Source organism: Myotis yumanensis, unplaced genomic scaffold, assembly GCF_028538775.1.
Source record: "Myotis yumanensis isolate MYYU_CA2020_CCGP unplaced genomic scaffold, mMyoYum1.0.hap1 SCAF_17, whole genome shotgun sequence".
In the NCBI taxonomy this organism is placed as follows: domain Eukaryota; kingdom Metazoa; phylum Chordata; class Mammalia; order Chiroptera; family Vespertilionidae; genus Myotis; species Myotis yumanensis.
In genome coordinates this window covers 35,032,226-35,047,089 of record NW_027223768.1, presented here as the reverse complement: position 1 = coordinate 35,047,089, position 14,864 = coordinate 35,032,226, and positions in this window count along the sequence as shown.

Here is a 14,864-nt window from a genome sequence, read left to right as displayed (position 1 = left end):
CTTACTACCATGCCATGAGGTTCCTGGCCACTCTGCCTTCAGCTCCTCACATTTCAGAGTCTTCTCGGGTTTCTATTGTACATGATGTCCAGAGTTTTTAGATGTCCTTAGCAGGAGGAACAGGAAAAGCACGTCCATTCTGTTATCCCAGAAGCAGAAGTCCCCCATACGGTTTTTTTTCCATTTCATAAATGAGGAAACAGATTCATTTATGTGTGTCCCAAATCACAGGATTCGAAGTAGGATACAGAGTAATTACCAGGGAGCTACTCCTCCTACCAAAACCAGGGAGTCCCATAACATATAAGAGCCAGCAGTAGAGACCTACCACAGGCTGTGTGCCCCATATCACACAGCAGGTAAAACACAGAATGGGAATGTGAACTCACATTGGTGTGACTCTATACCTGGTACTCTCCTCTGCCACACAGCCCCTGGGGCCTAGGTCCAAATACGAGAAGAGTGGTTATATGAGATAAAGATTGGACTTACTTCTCGTGGATTCACAGAGAAGAGCTGTCCAATCAGAGAGCGGAACCCATTCATCAGCAATGCTATCAAACAAGGATTCTAAAGGCATGGTTCATGGACTATCTGCATAAGAATGTTAACCATGTCTGTTAGAAATGCAAATACTGAGGTGATTGTGTGTGTGTGTGTGTGTGTGTGTGTGTCCCCTGAAAAGTGTTAATCACTGCTACAAAGAAAAACTCAGGGAAAATTCCATGACCTCTTGGAGCTCCTCAAACTCAGACTGTGATTCTCTTGAGGGAATTGCCCCAGTCAACCCACATGGGTGTTAGCCTATGTTGCTATTTCAGTTTCTGATAAAACTAGCCTGGTGAGCAAGGCAACCCAGTCCTGGCTTATGGGAACATGACATGAGCCTTGTGCATCAGGGAGCTTCCTCCAGGGGAAGGACGATTGGAGGAAGAGGCGGGGGGAGGGACAGACCTAGTCAGAAGTGGCAGACAGTAGGAGACTAATGGGATTAGTACTTGACATTCATTAGCCAGGGATGCTGGAGCCTTGCCAGTCCTCTCCAGAAGATGGCCCCAAATGCCCTCTTAATAGCATTAAGTGAAACTACAAATCAGAGATGCTAGCTGATCAATCTCCTTGGGGTTTCTCTACAGACACGGCTGTGGGGGTGGGGATTATCCTTCAGTGGGGCTGCCACTGCTTCTCTGCCAGCAGCTGCAGCATTTGGTCAACTTGGCTCCTTCCCTCTCCTCTGATCTGGAAGGAAGAAGCCAAACAAGCAGGTCTGGCTATGGTCAAAGCTTATTTCTTATCCCATCCAACCCACCCCACCCCATAGCACAAAGCCACCTTTCAAGGAGGAGCCAGGCAGAGAACACGATTTATTTATTTGCTTATTAAATTTATTTTTAATGATAGTTGACACACAATATTATATTAGTTTGAGGTGTACAGCATAGTAATCAGACATTTATATACCTTACGAAGTAATCACCTCAATAAGAGTAGTACCCACCTGACACCATATATAGATATTACAATATTATTGACTATATTCCCTGTGCTGTACTTTACATCCCTGTGACTATTTTTATAGCTGGCAATTTGTACTTCTTAATCCCTTTCACCTTTTCCGCCCATTCCCCCATCCCACCTCCCACATGGCAACCATCAGTTTGTTCTCTGTACCTATAAGTTTGTTTCTATTTTGTTTGTTCATTTATTTCCTTTCTTGCGATTCCACCTATAAGTGAAATCATATGATATTTGTCTTTCTCAGTCTGAGTTATTTCACTTAGCAAAATACCCTCTAGGTCCATCCATGTCGTCACAAATGGCAAGATTTCATTCTTTTTATGGTTGAGTAATATGCTATTGTATATACTAGGATATACCACATCTTCTCTATCCATCCATCTACTGATGGACGCTTAGATCGCTTCTATATCTTGGCTATTGTACATAGTGCTGCATATCTTTTCAAATTAGTGTTTTGAGTTTCTTCAAATAAATACCCAGAAATGGAATTGCTGGGTCATATGGCATTTCTATTTTTTAATATGTTTTTATTGATTAATTATTTTATTTTTAAAATTAAATTTATTGTGGTGACATTAGTTAACATGAGCATATAGGTTTCAGGTGTGGGTTTCTATGTTACAAGATCTGTATATTGCACCATTTGCTCACCACCCAAAGTCAAATCTTCTCCTGTCACCTGTTTTTATTGATTTCAGAAAGAGAGGAAAGGAGAGGGAGAGAGAGATAGAAGCATCGATGAGAGAGAAACATTGATTGGATACCTCCTGCATGCCCCCTACTGGGGAATGAGCCTGCAACCGGGGCATGTGCCCCGACCTAGAATCGAACCAGCAACCTTTTAGTGCATGGGTTGACGCTCAACCACTGAGCAACACTGGCCAGGCTGGTAGTTCTATTTTTAATTTTTTTTGAGGAACCTTCATACTGTTTTCCCATGGCCACAAAATTTAGGTTGGAAAGAGAACTCATTATGGAATGGGACCAGGTGGGACTTCCTTTTCCTGAATGAGCCTGAGCCTAGGTTCCTTGAGAATCCCTGAGGCCTCAGATTGCGAAGAGGGAGCCCTCATCCATTGGGTACCACTTCTCCTTCCAAGGCCAGGCTCTGGGGCTGGGAACCTACTCTGAAGCCCATTTGTGACTTAGAGACTTAGAGTCTTGGTGACCTGAGCTACTTCCCATCTCTTTCAGCGTGTCATTCATCACCGTTCTTGACTCTGCCTGATGGAAATTCCTTAGAATCTCCAGCAGAGGCCCTGCTGCCTCGTCAGACCATTTACTCACGTTCTCCACCGCCTTGGCCTAGCCAACGGGGTTTAATGGTGATCCATCATCCTCCACTCCTCATGACAAGCCTTGATTACCTCATCCCCCATGCCCTTCCTTTCTCCTAGGAAGAAGGATTGGGGAGTGAGAGCAGACAGTTAAGCAGTGAGGGCTCCTGTGGAGTGGCTGAGCCTACGAGGGGACCAGAGCTGGTGTGCCAGGTGGGAAGCACCTCTGCTCCCAGCATGCTTCTGTGTCAGCAGCAACCATCAACTCTGCCCGCCAGAATCTCATTGGCCAGGCCTTGTGTCCTGCCAGGAACAGAGTCTTTGCTCCTCGCTGAGACCAATCAGCTGTATAGTCAGCAGCAGAGTGGGCCAAAAGCAATTTCTCCATGACATTTCCAAGGGAGGGTAGGATTTAGCTCATTGTGCATTTCTCTGGGCTCCCTGAGGGTTTGATGGCATCCAAACCCACAGCCAGCTGCACCTCAAAGGTGGGTGGTGCATGTGCATGTGTGTGCTTGTGCATGTGCTGTGTGTGTGTGTGTGGGGGGGGGGGTGTAGTCTGACTGAAGACTTCCACAAACAGTTTTGCATGCAACAGCAAGCACAGGTGCTTCCAGGTGCCGATGAATAATCCTGTCTATATTACATCAAAACGGGAAATCAATTCTGGTAATTACCCTATTTCCTCCATTTCAATATGCCATTGATTATAAGATGCATCATGGATTTAATAACTGCTTCAAAAAAGGGAAACTTTGCAATAAACATGTACGTCTATTTTAAGACACCCTTATTTTAGAAATGTAAAATGTGTGTAGGGGAAGGGGGAGATGCAAGTTATAATTAAGAGAAAATGGTAATTGGGAGATACTCAAACCAATTGCCTGGTTCAGTTCCCAAGTAAATGTAGTCATCATGCTTTATTGATTATTTATTGGTCTCTACTGTGAGAGAGAACCTTTTTTCATTGATTTTAGAGAAAGAGGAAGGGAGCGGGATGGGGGGAGGGGGGAGAGAGAAGCATTGATGTGAGAGAGAAACATCAATTAGCTGCCTCTTGCATGCCCCCCACGAGGGATTGACCCTGAAACCCAGGCATACGCCCTCACCAAGAATTAAACCAGTTGTCGTAAGTGTTTCCCTCCACGTCCTGCGTGGTTCAGGGTTCGGGTCTGGAAGTGGAGCCGCACAACAAATGAAAAAGAAAAGACACGAGATAATTTGGGAATATGGGGGACCAGGTGAGCAAGTCCAACTCAGGAGGAAGGACTTCCACTGTGCTCAGGCCTCACCAAGCTTTTTATAGTGAGAGGTAAACAAAGTAGTGGTTACCATAGTTACACAGTTCTTGTGAGTTTCACTTGTTTACACTGTTCTTGCACTTCCTCAGCCCATTAGCTTCCCAGATAAGATCTAGGGAGTGTTATAAGGTCAAGCTTAATTATGCTAAGAGGACTGTGCTCTTTAAGCTAGGACTTGTTTGTGACTTTGCCAGGAGGTCAGTCTGAGGCTTAACCCTATCTCAGTTTCCCACAACCAGTGACCTGTTGATCCATGGGTCGACGCTCAATAGCTGAGCCACACCGGCCGGGTGAGAGAGAACCTTTTTAGATGACAGATTTTTGTGTGTCAGTGGGCGCCCTGCCTGGGGGTGGTCTTCATGGTCCAGACATGGATCGCCACTATTACCTCTGCTTATATTATTTTGGCAGGAACAGACACATGGCCTCACCTAGCCACAAGAGCAACTGGGAAATGTAGTCTAACTGTGTGTCCTGGGAGACAAAGAATTGGGTTTGATGATCAGCCAGCAGCACCGGCTTAAATCTCTCCAGGTATGAGATTTTAGAAATCATTTTCCTCTTTTCTCTACCAGTTTTGGTTGGTATACAGCAATTTCATGGTTAAGAAGAAATGACTCATTCTTCAAAAAGTAAAACATAGAATTACCATGTGACCCTACTATTCTACTCCTAGGTATATGACCAGTAGAATTTAAAACAGTCCTCAAACAAATATTTATACATATACATTCACAGTAGTACTATTCACAATAGCCAAACAGTGGAAACAACCAAATGTCCATCAATGGAATGAATGGATAAACAAATTGTGGTATATGTATGGAACATATGTGGTATATGTATGGAACATATGTGGTATATGTATGGAACCATAAGAAGGAATTAAACACTGTTACATGTTACAAGGTAGATAAACTTCAAAAACATGCTAAATGAAAAAAAGACACAAAAAGTCACGTGTTGCATGATTCCATTTATATAAAATGTCCAGATAGGGAAATCCATAGAGACATAAAGCAGACTAGTGGGTGCCGTAGCTAGAGAAAGGGGGCGTGGAGAGTGCTGCTCTATGGACAGCGGCTCCTTTGGAGGTGAGGACCATGTTTTGAAAGCTGATAAAGGTAGTGGTTACATGACATTGTGAATGTACTAAATACCACTAAATGGTTGACTTTTCAATGGTTAATGTTACGTTGTGTAAATTTCCCCTCATTAAAAAATTGTTATGATTCTAAAAAAACAGTAAGTGGGCTTTTAAATGTTTGTTTTTCGTGACGCTCAGCTTTTACCTGGCATTCTTTGCTCATTTTTCTGGTCTGTATCACATAAAATGATGCATGTCATCTTGACCTGGTCCAGCAAGTCACATCATCCTGTCTGTACTCCCTTTAAAGACACTGGGGAACTAACTGACTTATTTTTCCTTAACTCCGTGGACTCTCCCCTTGGGTTTAGTCTCTGACAATAGAAAATGCGTTTCTAATATAGAGAATGATTCTCTGCCAGAGATCATTTGCTGAACAATGATGAGTGACATACCTGGACTTGATACATTTACTTAGTTAATGTCCTCACTTCCATCCACTTCTGGGGCTTCTTAGCTGCCTTTGCACCATGCCTGCCTCACACACCAGCTTCTCCTCCACCCCTGTCCCCTGGGTGCTGTTTAGGGGATTGGGGCATAGGTTTGTCAGGGGGTTTTTTCAATGTGTTTTTATTGATTTCAGAGAGGAAGGGAAAGATAGAGACATCAATGATGAGAGAGAATCATTGATTGACTGCCTCCTGCAGCTTCCTACTGGGGATTGAGCCTGCAACCTGGGCATGTGCCCTTGACTGGAATCAAACCTGGGACCCTTCAGTCTGCAGGCTGACGCTCTATCCACTGAGCCAAACCAGCTGGGGCAGGACATAGGTATTTTTAAGCCTTCCTAGGATCCAGTGCCAATCTTTTCTGTGTGCATGATCCTAGTCAAATATCCCTTAAGTAATAAAACTAATTTTCAAAAATTAATCCTATTCTGCTCGTGCTTCAAATAAAATAGCACTTATCATGCTGCTTTGTACTTCTTTTGATACAGGGCTTTTTATTCCTCTAGACTGTAAGCCCTTTGAGGGTACAAACCATGCTTTAATTGTTGCTATACTCTTAGCACTTAACATAGTGCCGGTATAGAGTACTGCTCAATAAATCTGAATTAAGTGAATGAACAAAATGTAATAGCGCAGAGGTAAGAAAAAGATTATTTTCTCAAAAGAATAAACAACTTGATTGGAGCCATTCTCTTGTAGAGAGAGCAGCTGTTACCTGAAATCAGTGGATTGTTCATTCCTGGAGACCAGCACAAAAGAACCATTATTTAGGGCGATAAGCAGGCAGGCTCAGGGAAAGAAATGAGCTGTGTTATAAATGGGAAGCTAGGGCTCAGGAAACAGTGGGAGGGGCAGGCCAGGGGTGGTCAGAATAGAGGAATCAGTCCTGCTCACTGGGGCAGGGTGGGCAGGAGGCAGTGGGGGAATCCAGCCAGGCAGTGTACTCTGAGTGTGTGCAGATGGGCATAGGGGGTGGTCTAAGGGAAGCTTATCAAAGGGAAAAAGGGAGGACCCCGGCATTACTGGACCGTGGTAAGGAATGGGGTTTGGGAGGAGGGCTATGAGCAAGGGGAACTGAAAGCAGGCTGGGCTCTGGGCAAGGTTTCTGGACAGAATGATAGAATTAAGAATCCTGGGAGGATGGATGGGAGTAAGACTTTGGAGGACCCTGGTCTTTGCCAAGTTTTTTTGGGCAGATAGGCCTACATGGGGGTGTTTGGTGAGAACCTGGACATAAACAAGGCCCAAGAACCAGGTCATGCCATCTGAGCAGGGCTGGGTGACTTATGTCTGAGCTGCTAAATTCGGTCAGGCTTCTTAAACTCCCATGACTGAAGCCAGGATGATCTCTGGGGTTGAGGCAGGATCGAGCATACAGATGGGACTTGAGTGCTAGATTCTAGGGTCTAGAGTCTCTTGCAGTCCCCATTAGAGAGTGGGGACATTGGGCCTTCAGGGAGACAGAAAACATTAAAAGTTAAACCTGTGGCCCTAACTGGTTTGGCTCAGTGGATAAAGCGTTGGCCTGCGGACTGAAGAGTCCCAGGTTCGATTCCAGCCAAGGGCATGTACCTTGGTTGCGGGCACATCCCCAGTGGGAGGTGTGCAGGAGGCAGCTGATCGATGTTTCTCTCTCATTGATGTTTCTAACTCTCTGTCCCTCTCCCTTCCTCTCTGTAAAAAATCAATAAAATATATTTTTTAAAAAAAGTTAAACCTGTGACAAGCAGACTAATGTGGTTGCCACGCTGGATTCAATGCTCAGGCTGGGTACCTATAAATTACTCCACTGGATTTAATGTATATACACTTTAAAGATTTTCTTTCCTCATAGCAAAGTAGATTTACAGTCTGAATGACTGAGCTTGTTAATTCTAATAACCCTCCCTAGAATGGAAGCATATGAAAGGTTGTGAATTAAGGGCCTGTATCCTGAGGTACAAGAAGAGAGAGCCCTCCCCAGTACCCACAGCTACAGTGGTTGCGGGGTGTCTTCTGGTAACGGTGCCCTGAGAGGTTTCTCAGGCCTCTTCTCCCCATCTATCCAGGGGGCATACCTCCGTCCCTGAGGACTCCAGACCAACAGATCCGCCTGTTCTCTGACTCAGTGGTTGGGTTGTCCAGCTCTTCCTGAATGCGTTCACCCAAGCTCTCAGTGGAGCGTCCCAGGCCAGTACCTGGGAGACCCGTAGTAAATTCTGAATGGAGGGCTGGCTTGGCTGACGTCTGGCTGCCTTCTTGCCTGCCTGTCATTTGAGTGTGGTTCTCCAGTCTTCTCAACAATTTTATTTGTTAGCTAGCATTTTCCAATAAACTCTCTTTTCAGATTATATCAGTCTAAGGCAGTCCTGATGTTTACAATGAGAAGCCCTAACAGATCTAGAAATGGGTATCTTAGGCGGTGACAAAAAAACCAATCTGTCAGAGTAATGAGGGATTTGTAATCTGCCTGGTTGGAGCCGAAGGCAGTGGAAACCCAACCGGGAACTCTAACAGCCTGTGGCTCAAGTGGCAAAACAGCTCCTTAAGTTATCACCAGTGGTCCCTGGAGTGAAGCGCCCCCTGCAGGCAAGGATCTGGGGCCCCTGGAGCAGATGCTCTTGGTGCCCCTGGCACATCCCTGCCCTTCTGAGTGCACTGCAGCTGGGACAGTCACATGCCAGCATGTGCCAGTGTCTTTGTTTTTTTGCCCCAAGGCTTTCTCCAAAGCCACAGAAGAACATTCAGCCCACGATCAGTGCAGCCAGCAGATCCAGTGATGATCAGTGTCTGTGGTCCATCAGGATTCCACATGGAGCCCTTGGAGAGCACCAGCTGGAGAATCGGAGTGGGTTTGGAACAATGTTAACGCTCTATCCAGTCATTATTCATCTGAGAAATAGCTCTTGACTTTTCAGTAGACTAAACATCAGAACATAGGACGCCTGGTGACCTTGCAACCCAAAGTTGTCCATTAGGAACTGAGTGTGACCTCACCAACAAGCCAAGAAGGGTGTGCCCAGCACCATGTACCATCAGGTGGAAGCAGTAGATTTGGGACTGGTCAAGCTGGGCCTGAAGACATGAGCAAGTTGCATGTGGCCACACTCCAAACTACCAGCTCCTTTCAAACTCCTCCCCACCCTCAGCACACATCTGTGACCTCATGGAGAGCTCCCTATGACCAGGGGACTGTGGGGGGAAAATGGAGCTTGATTTACAGGTAGCTCTTCACACTGTGCTGATATGACACAGTAAGGGACTGCTGTGGCATTAGAAGTGCCCTCAGGGCCAGTCTTGAAGGACATCAGAGAAGGCAAGTCATCCTAGGGACAGAACTTTAAGAAGTATATATTTTTTACAATATGTTTTTATTGATTTTAGAGGAAAAGGAAGTGAGGGAGGGAGAGAGATTGATGAGAGAGAAACATTGTTAGACTGCCTCCTGCACATCCCCTACTGGGGATCAAGCCCAAACCTGGGCATGTGCCCTGACCTGGAATCAAACCAGCAACCTCTTGGTGCATAGAACTGCTCAATCCACTGAGCCACACTGGCCAGGCCAGTGGTATGTTTTGGCCACTCTTCCCAAGAGAAGAGAGGACTTGCCCTAACCAGTTTGGCTCAGTGGATAGAGTGTCAGCCTGCGGCCTGAAAGGTCCCAGGTTCAATTCCAGTCAAGGGCCTGTACCTTGGTTGTGGGCACATCCCCAGTAGGGGGTGTACAGGAGGCAGCTGATCAATGTTTCTCTCTCATCGATATTTCTTACTCTCTATTCCTCTCCCTTCCTCTCTGTAAAAACTCAATAAAATATATTTTTCAAAAAATGATCCGAGTGGGGAGAGAGAGAGAGAGAGAGAGAGAGAGAGAGAGAGAGAGAGAGAGAAAGGAAGAAGAAGGAAGGAAGGAAGGAAGGAAGGAAGGAAGGAAGGAAGGAAGGAAGGAAGGAAGGAAAAGCAAGGACTTGAGGGAAGCGTCCAGAGTGACTCATGAGCAGTAGTTAATAGTTTGGCCGGTGGCCAGGGATGGGGAGGGGACTCAGAGGGAATTAGTGACAAGAAGGTTTAGAGAAGGGGTCTGTGAGGGGACCCAGACCCCCAAATTACAATACTCTCTAGTCTCCCTCCCGCTTCCCATACACCTCCCCCCTGTCCTCCAAGTGATCTTGCTAATCTGATCATGTCATTCCCCTGACAAGAATGTTAATGACTCCATGTTGCTTAGAAGATAAAATATAAGCCCTTTCCATAACCTGTGCCTCGTCTGTTTATCCAGCTTCCTCTCTTACCAGTTCCTTCCCTAACACTATGTTCCAGCTGATTCCCAAAAGCACGTCTCTCTTTCTCAGGCTGCTGGGCATCTGCACATGTTTTTCCCTGAGCTCAGTAGGACTCTGCCCTCTGCATCCTCCAGGCCTCAGCTCAGAGACCACCCTCCTCAGAAAGGCTGCCAGGTGCCCCTGGGAGATTCAGACGCCACCCAGATTCAGCCTCTGCAGCTACATTGCTTGTGCTTCAGTCCTGGCTCTGTCACTTGACCTTGGGCATGCGACTTTGCCCTTCTATGCCCCTATTTTCTTGCCTGTAAAATGGGCAACGCTGGTGTGAAGATTCATATATAAATATGAATATCACACAATAATACATAGTAATTATATTTATAAGCAACAAGACATAAACAGATAAGTAAATAATACAGAAGCAGACATGTGAAAGGAGACTTGAGCACAGCACAGTGAGCGCTCAGTATGTGCTAACTATTGCTTTGAGGTGCCCCTTCACCCCCTGGTATTCTGTGCACGTGCCCAAGCAGACGGGTCAGGGTGCACTGCCCTCTGGTGTGTTTCTATACCTGGCATCTAGCAGGCTCTCAGTAAATACTTGCAGGATAAACAAATGATGTTTGGAATCAGACCGTCCCAGCTCAGCCACTTAGTAAAAACCATGGGCAAGTCACATGGTAAGTGGAAGCTTCCGTTTCTCATCAGCAAAGTAAGGACAAGAGCTCAAATATGAAGCCAAACCATAGAAAGAGCCATCTTGTAGGTCATAAACAATCGGATACCAGCAATTTCATTTGCTTCAACACAATTCTCACATCTTAGTGCCGAAGGGAAGCCCAAATGAGACAATGGATGAGAGAGTGACTCATAAGCTTTAAAGGGGTCATACAAAGGTTGGTATTACTATCCAATATGTGTGGCAGACTCGAGTTGATAAATTAGAGTAGAAGAATCATTTCATTGAATTCTGTTTGTGTAATAAATGGGAATTTGTAGAAACAAATTTAAATTTTAAATTCACATACAGGTGGCATCAAGCTGGATTTGAACTCAGGACTGTGAGTAGACGGGCCATGGGCCTCGGTGGGTCCCCAGGCCAGGGCGGGGAGCGCAGGGATGCCTGACAGAGTGCGGAGGATCTGAAAGAGCAGCGGCCTGTCTCCCAGCCTGTTTGTGTTTAGCATTCGGTGGCTCTTGGAAACCCTTGGGGATCTTTCCTGAACTCTAGTTCCTCTAAGAGCACACACTGCATTTGTTCACATTACACCTCACCCAGACTCCCTCGGTGACAGCCTCCCTGGATTCCTGATGCAGCGGGAGCTTCACTGGTGAATGTCAATTCACACGGGTCTATGGGGGCCCACAGCTCAGCCTGGACAACCCCCTCCATCCCAGTGACTCTGCTGAAATGGACCCTTCTCCTTATTTTTTATTTTTTTAAATATATTTTATTGATTTTTTACTGAGAGGAAGAGAGAGGGATAGAGAGTTAGAAACATCGATGAGAGAGAAACATCGACCAGCTGCCTCCTGCACACCCCCTACTGGGGATGTGCATGCAATCTAGGTACATGCCCTTGACCGGAATCGAACCTGGGACCTTTCAGTCCGAAGGCCGACGCTCTATCCACTGAGCCAAACCGGTTAGGGCAGGACCCTTCTCTTTATAGATGAGGCTTCTACCTGCAGGTGTTCTGTTTGCTGTCCTTTCACCGACGTGTGACCGTGTCAGAGATGATATGAGGAGAGGGGGGTGGGCTTAATGGCATCTGAGATCCAGGCAGGCCAAGCAGTCGGTGACTAGAGAATTAATACCAAGCTTGCCTTTAAACCGGAGCCCTCCAGGTACTTCTTTTGTATATCATTTGTTCTCCTTATTTTCCTGTAGAAAAAGACTTTCAATCACCTAAACCTGTTGTGAGTTTGTCATAGAACCACCTGCCATTGGAGCGAGAAGGGTCCTCAGAAATCAGCCATCGTTTATAGCGGAGGAAAGTGAGGTACAACCAAAGATACGAGGCTTGGTTAGCAACCAGGCCTGTGGAATCCCATGTTAGTACTTGGGATGCCATGTGCTTGTTTTAAACACCGTCTACCACTTATAAGAATATAAGCCTATGATATCAGATAGTCCTGGCTTCACCTACACTTGCCTCTTACTAGCTGTGTGACCTTGGGGTATTACCTGACCTCTCTGAGCCTCAGTTTCCTCATCTGTAACAAACTTCTCCGTGTGGCAGAGAATAAAATAATATGCAAAGTGCCCAACGTGCAGTAAGCACTCATGAAAAGTCAGTTTCCTTTCACCACGGAATAAAAGACAAACTTTGTTGAAGGATCAGTAAGTAAAAAGATTTTTTTTTTGCAACATCAGTCAGAGGGAGGAGAGGAGAGTAGGGCACCCCAATACATCCGACTTCACACGATTTTATCCTGCTTTTTGATAAGACTAGAGGTGTTATTTTCCACAATTCGATTCAATTCAATTCCATTGGATTAGATTAAATTTTTCGGGCACAGAGTATCCAAGAAAGGAGACCTGGCTTGGAGGCAGATGGTCCAACAAGTAGCTGTGACGTTGCTCTACGTGAGAGATGCACGGACAGGGGAGCCCAGGGAGAGGCCAACCCAGGCAGAGCGGCAGCCTGAGCAGCGCCCAGAAGCAGGAAGGTCAATCTGGAGGATGTACTATCAGGTGCCATTGGCTCGGCAGCCAACAATAGAAAACTCAGAACAGCAGGGGCTTAAGCAAGCTGGAGGGTTATTTCTCTCTCACGTTAAAGACGCAGAGCTGGCCGGTGTGTAGTCTGAAAGCTGACGGAGAAAAGGGGCAGTTCCAGGCCTAGAGAAAGGACTTGACTATGTTACCACCGAGGCCTCGGCGTGGGCGGCGAGGAGTCAGCCATCAGCCTGGCCTCCCGGGGCTCAGGCTGCATGGCGTGGAGGGAGTTTACAGAAGCTTCCTCAGCCCACCACCTCCCTCAGGAAAAACACACCACTGATGTCCAGGCAGGTGGGCCTGCCCTTCATCCCTCCCACCTTCACCCACCCCTCACACTCTGCCTCCCTGCAGCCAGCTGTGTTTGGTCCAAAATCTGTTCACGCCAGTCATGCTCTTTTGTAATTACATACTTTTAATTAAATATTATGTACCGATGAAATATGAACCCCAAAAGAGTTGTTTCTATGAAAATTAAGTTGGAAAGAGCCCATAAAAGCAATTTACTTTTTTTTTATAAAAGGGAGTAAGAAAGCTCGAGTTGCTGGGAAGGTGAGCGGGGCAGGGGTGGGAAGGGGTATGTAGAAACCCCAAGGACTCTGCATTCAGTTGTCTACGCAGATGTTTCCAAGTCCTTGGTCAAAGCAGAAATCTTCACTGATGCCTCATGCTGTGACTCATGGAAGACAGACCAGGATAAAAAAAAAACCACAGAAAACCCAGTAGATCGATATTTACAAAAAAGGTCATGTTCCCACATCAAAAAATGTTCACTTATCATTTTCAAGGTAAAGCATTGTTTACGGAGGAAACATGTTGGCTGAGTCCTCACTGGAATGAGGATTTCGCTTGTGTCGGTGGCAGCCTGAGCTCACAGAGCCTGGCCAGGGAGGAGACACAGCACACGCCCAGGCTAATTAGGAAACCCATGTCCCAGGCCTCACTGACAACGCTAATCACCTCTCGGAACTGAAGCATCTTCCCTGCACTGAGATCATTAGTGCCCATCGGTGAGAGACAAGGCCTTCAGATTTCCACAGGAAGCAGGTGTTTCACTCAGCAGACCTGGACTTAATCAATACCCATGACCTTACCCCAGTCAACAAAGGCTTCCTCTCCATGATGGACTTCACACCCTGCGTTTTGAATGGCTCTCCCTGGCTGCGGCTGCCTCCTCCTCGGTCCTTCCCACACATGCCCATCCGGTGCCTGCCCCTGAGCGGTGCAGCGTTGTGGGAAGAAAGCCTCCTGCTGATCTCAAGCCTCCAATTGGCACCCAGTTCCGCCTGGCGATTCCAACAGGTTTTGTTTTTTTCTGGGGAAAATGTTTCCTCTACCGGAAATGCCGACTTTGATACCTTTCCTTCTTGCCGCAAGCCTCTCACCTCTAACTTTATTGGGAGAATAGGAACCATCTGACATGCACTCCCTCATCTTTCTGGAACTTTCCCCCCTTTCTCTTTCTTTTTCTCCTGCCCTCTGGTTACAATCAAGGAAGCTCCATGAGCCCGGCTGGTGTGGTTCAGTGGTTGAGCTTCAACCTATGAACCAGGAGGTCACGGTTCTATTCCCAGTCAGGGCACATGCCCAGATTGTGGGCTTGATCCCCAGTGTGTGTGTGTCGGCGGGGGGGGGGGGGGGCGGCAGCCAATCAATGATCCTCTCTCTTCATTGATGTTTCTATCTCTCTATCCCTCTTCCTTCCTCTCTCTAAAAATCAATGAAAATGTGTGTGTGTGTGTGTGTGTGTGTGTGTGTGTGTGTTTTAAAGAAAGCTCCATGAGCCCCTGCCTGGTGTGCCTCACTTGGTAGAGCATCTCCCCCTACACTGAAAGGTTGCAGATTTGATTCCTGGTCAGGCACATGCCCAGGTTTAGGGTTCAATCTCTGGTTGGGTGCATACAGGAGCCAACTGATCGGTGTCTCTTTCACATCAATCTCTCTCTCTCTCTCTCTCTCTCTCTCTCTCTCTCTCTCTCTCCCTCTCTCTCCCTCTCTCTCTAAAACCAGTAAAAACATATCCTCGAGTGAGAAGTAAAAATTTAGAAAAGCTCCATGAGGTAATGGACCGGGTCTGTTTGTCCCCAGCTCTGAGCACAGTGCCGGACAGAACTGGTGATGGCTGCGTGACTCTCCATCCTTTCCCCATCTAGCAGGTCAGTCTTCATTGTTTATAACCTTCTGAATG